This window comes from Globicephala melas, chromosome 1, assembly GCF_963455315.2.
Source record: "Globicephala melas chromosome 1, mGloMel1.2, whole genome shotgun sequence".
Taxonomy (NCBI): Eukaryota; Metazoa; Chordata; class Mammalia; order Artiodactyla; family Delphinidae; genus Globicephala; species Globicephala melas.
The window spans coordinates 90,817,441-90,822,901 of record NC_083314.1 but is presented as its reverse complement, the minus strand read 5'-3'; the positions used below and the strand labels follow the sequence as shown (position 1 = coordinate 90,822,901).

Below are 5,461 nucleotides of genomic sequence, written 5' to 3'. Positions count from 1 at the left end.
AAAAAACTCAACACCCATTTATGATAAAAACTCACCAGAAAGTGGGCATGGTGGGAACCTACCTCAACATAATAAAGGCCATATACGACAAACCCACAGCAAACATCATTCTCAATGGTGAAAAATTTAAAGCATTTCCTCTAAGATCAGGAACAAGACAAGGATGTCCACTCTTGACACTATTATTCAACATAGTTTTGGAAATCCTAACCATGGCAAACAGAGAAGAAAAAGAAATAAAAGGAATACAAATTGGAAAAGAAGTAAAATGTCACTGTTTGCAGATGACATGATACTATACATAGAAAATCCTAACGATGCCACCAGAAAACTACTGATGCTAGTCAATGAATTTGGTAAAGTTGCAGGATACAAAATTAATGCACAGAAATCTCTTGCATTCCTATACACTAGCAATGAATTAGCAGAAATATAAATTAAGGAAACAATCCCATTTACCATTGCAACAAAAAGAGTAAAATAGCTAGGAATAAAATTACCTAAGGAGGCAAAAGACCTGTATGCAGAAAACTATAAGATACTGCTAAAAGAAATCAAAAATGACACAAACAGATGGAGAGATATACGATGTTCTTAGATTGGAAGAAACAAGTTTGTCAAAATGATTATATTACCCAAAGCAGTCTACAGATTCAATGCAATCCCTATCAAATTACCAATGGTATTTTTCACAGAACCAGAACAAAAAATTTTACAATTTGTATGGAAACAAAAAAGACCCCAAATAGCCAAAGCAATCTTGAGAAAAACACAAAACAGAACAAAACAAACAAACAAACATGGAAGTGAAGGAATCAGACTCCTTGACTTAAGACAATACTACAAAGCTACAGTAATCAAGACAGTAGGGTACTGGCACAAAAACAGAAATATAGATCAATGGAACAGGATAGAAAGCCCAGAGAGAAACCAACACACATATGGTCACCTTATCTTTGATAAAGGAGGCAGGAATATACAGTGGAGAAAAGACAGCCTCTTCAATAAGTGGTGCTGGGAAAACTGGACAGCTACATGTAAAAGAATGAAATTAGGACACTCTCTAACACCATACACAAAAATAAACCCAAAATGGATTAAAGACATAAAGGTAAGACCAGACACTACAGAACTCTTAGAGGAAAACATAGGCAGAACATTCTTTGACATAAATTACAAGATCTTTTTGACCACCTCCTAGAGTAATGAAAATAAAAACAATAATAAACAAATGGGATGAAATGAAACTTAAAATCTTTTGCACAGCAAAGGAAACCATAAATGAGATGAAAAAACAACCCTCAGAATGAGAGAAAGTATACGCAAATGAAGCAGCTGAGAAGGGATTAATGTCCAAAATATACAAATAACACGTGCAGCTCAATATCAAATAAACAAACAACCCAATCAAAAAATGGGTGGAAGTGCTAAATAGACATTTCTCCAAAGAAGACATACAGATGGCCAAGAGGCACATGAAAAGATTCTCAACATCACTAATTATTAGAGAAATGCAAATCACAACTACAATGAAGTATCACCTCACACCGGTCAAAATGGCCATCATCAAAAATTCTACAAACAATAAGTGCTGGAGAGGGTGTGGAGAAAGAGAAGCCTCTTACACTGTTGGTGGGAATGCAAACTGATACAGCCACTATGGAGAACAGTATGGAGGTTCCTTAAAAATCTAAAAATAGAACTTCCATATGACCCAGCAATCTCACTACTGGGTATATACCCAGAGAAAACCATAATTCCAAAAGATGCATGCACCCCAATATTCATTGCAGCTCTATTTACAATTGCCAGGACATGGAAGCAACCTAAATATCCATCAACAGTGGAATGGATAAAGAAGTTGTGGTACATATATACAATGGAATATTATTCAGCCATAAAAAGGAATAAAATTGTGCCATATGCAGAGACATGGATGGACCTAGATACTGTCATACAGGGTGAAGTAAGTCAGCAAGAGAAAAACAAATATCGTATTAACACATATATGTGGAATTTAGAAAAATAGTAAAGATGAACCTATTTGCAAAGCAGAAGTAGAGACAGAGACATAAAGAACAAACTTATGGACACCAAGGGAGGAAAGGGTGGGGGGGTGGGATAAATTTGGAGATTGGGATTGATATATATACACTACTATGTATAAAATAGATAACTAATGAGAACCTCCCGTATAGCACAGGGGAAAAGAAAAAGAAGACACAATCTGTTTGTTAGACATATTTTAAGGTAACCTTAAAAATACATTCTAATATACACTAGGTGTAGACAAATACTGTTTGATTCCACTTATACGAGGTACCTATAATAGTCAAATTCATGAGTCAGAATGTACATTGAAAGATGCCAGGGACCAAGGGATGAGGGGTGGGTTGGGGAGGGGGAATGGGGATTTAGTGTTTAATGAGGACAAAATTTCAGTTTAGGAAGTTGAAAAATTCTGGAGATGAATGATGGTGAGATTTGCACAACAATGTGAATGTACTTAGTGCCACTGAACTGTACAGTTAAATATGGTTAAAATCATGTGTTTTATATTATGTGACTTTTACCACAATTTAAAAAATTACTTTAAAAAAATCAGGAGACTTTCCTGCTTGAAACCCTTCAATAACTATGTTTCTCTTAGAATAAAGTCCAGATTCCTTATTATGCCTACCAGGCTCTACATGATATGCTTTACTCTTAGGTCTTCAACCTCAACCCCTGCCATTACCACTCTTTTATTCTATGCTTCAATTATGTTAAAATTTATTTAGTTGCTCTAAGTTTTATCAGTACTAAACTTTTCCCACTCATCCACTGATACCCTTTGTCTGGACAATTCTTACCCTCTGCTTTCTCTAAGAAAGCTTTCCTTAATACTGTAAAGTTTAATATTGAAATTGAGCAGAACCCCTGAGGGGCTCCTGGGCACAAAATCCTTTCTGTCTCCTGTTTCTTGACTCTGTCTCCATGACCTTCCCTGAGTTCCAAAGGGCAGATTCCAACAGTTGCTAACCTGGGAAAGGAAGGGATGAAAAGACAAGGGAGGGGCAGCCAGGAAACAATAGTGCAGCCTTAAGGCATGGTCCTGGTTCCACCTCAAGGGATGCACATAACAATGTCTTTAAGCCCTTTAACATGTCATTATTCTTCATACCAGAGAAAGGCCTCCTGAGGCTACATTAAAGGAACCAGAGAAACTCATCAAGAAGATTACCTGAGATCAGATTAGAGGAGTAGAGGCCCTGCACACACACTAATCTTATCAGCAACCTCACCCTTGAACCATTGCTATAAAACTCCTCATCAAATCCTCCCCTGTTGGGACACATAGTTGTTGGGGCAGGAGCTCATTGTGTCCACCTTTGCCTGGCAAAGCAATAAAGCTATTCTTTTCTACTTCAACCAAAACTCTGTCTCCAAGATTCGATTTGGCATTGGTGCACAGAGGCTGAGCTTTCAGCATCAATATCTATTGAGGTTTTATCAAGTATGAAACAGTGTGCTAAGAACTTTACATACATATTCCTATTTAGTCTTGACAAAATGTCTCTTGTGTTTACCTCCATAACACACTCATAGAAATTCCATAGTTCTTATCACATTTTTTAATCAACTATTTGTCTATATTAATTATATTGGCCTGATCACATTAGAAAAAGAGAGAGGAAATGTAAAAATTAACTATAAATAAAAATTGGGCCATAACCACAGATATAGTTAAAATTTTACAACCCTTGAGAGAATATAGTAAAAAAAAAAATTAGGACAATCAATTTTTTAAATGTATGTGGTGGAGATAATTTTCTAAAATAATAGAAATCATCCAAATTGATTAAAACGAAAAAGAGGATTTCTGTTTCTGATAAGACAACAGACAATATTACTAGACTAAACTTCTTATTTTAAATAACTAAGCTGCTAGATAAAAACTTTAAAATGTTTTATTAAGAGCACTGTTGAATGCTTGCTTTGGCAGCACACATGCTAAAATTGGAATGATACAGAGAAGATTAGCATGGCCCCTGCACAAGGATAATACACAAATTTGTGAAGCATTCCATATTAAAAAAAAAAAAAAAAGCACTTTTGAGCAGCAAAGAAAGTAAGAAATTCTCAATCCAGGGATATAGTGATGGTGTGAACCAGGTAGGTAAAAGGAATTTGAGGGCCTTTGCTAAACTAGGTGAACTTGGGTATCAGTTTTCATAGTCTCATGGCACATGGAGTACAGGAGGAAAATTTTGTGATCTGCTCAAAATGGGGACTATAAGAAGAGATCTTTCCCCGTTTAAGTCAAAGACCCCAAAGGGTTTCACCTTAATGTAAGAGAGAACTAGAAATACTGCTCACTTTCACCAAAGATTACATGAAAATCTGTCTGAAACTTGGCAGTTTAGCAGAGGAAAGCAACAGTCCTAAAACACTGAATTCATAATCTGGCTTAAGGTGTGAGATTAAATTTGCACTTAAGGTGCAAATTTATAGTGTCTGAATCATTCTTAAACTCTCAAACTAAAAATTTAATGTAGCTCCAAATAAAATGTTATCCTTAGCTCTGGCAGAAACAAAATGCACACACTTTCTGAAGGAACCCACATAATACCAGGTCTCCATGAATTTTTAAAAGCAAATTTTCAATGAAATTGAACTACTCAGACAAAATTCACTAAACACATGAGAAAACAAGGCACTCTTAACCAAGAGAAACAACAAAATAGGAAAGGATGCATGAAACTCCAGATATTGCAGTAACTTGACACAAAATATAGATAGTCATGTTATTATATATTTACAAAAATTAAGGACTGGTTTTCAAAATGTGCAGAGAAGAATCTAAAAGACTAAGCATTTTGAATAATGAAAATTTAATAATTGAAAATTTTAAAACATAAATGAATACATTGAACAGCAGATTTGATTCAACTAAAGATAGATTAATAAACAGGAAGATTTATACAAGTAGATTAATCAGAATGTAGCTGCAGTGTGTTAAATTGTGTCCCCAAAAAAGATATGTTCAAATCCTTGGCACTGGGACTTCCCTGGTGGTTCAGTGGTAAAGAATCTGCCTTAAAATGCAGGGGACATGGGTTCAATCCCTGGTCAGGGAACTAAGATCGCACATTCCATGAGGCAACTAAGCCCACGTGCCACGACCTCTGAGCTTGCACACCTCAACTAGAGAGCCTGCGTGCCACAAACTACAGAGCCCACATGCTCTGGAACCCGTGCACCACTACAGAGTCCACGCACCCTGGAGCCTGTGCACCACAACTAGAGAAGAGAAAACCCACATGCCACAACTAGAGAGAAGCCAATGTGCTGCAATGAAAGATCCTGCATGCCTCAGTGAAGATCCCGTGCACTGCAACTAAGACCCAACGCAGCCAAAAATAAATAAATTAATGAATAAATAAATCTTAAAGAAAATCCTTGGCACCTATGAATATGA

The 5,461-nt window shown here is 36.2% G+C and overlaps 1 non-coding gene across 1 annotated transcript; it reads left to right on the top strand.

Moving 5' to 3' along the window:
- The first annotated feature begins 3,973 nt into the window (after positions 1 to 3,973).
- LOC115859961 (U6 spliceosomal RNA) lies at positions 3,974 to 4,076 on the top strand. The gene has a single exon (XR_004042279.1). It is a non-coding gene; the product is annotated as a U6 spliceosomal RNA (small nuclear RNA).
- The last annotated feature ends 1,385 nt before the right edge of the window (positions 4,077 to 5,461 follow it).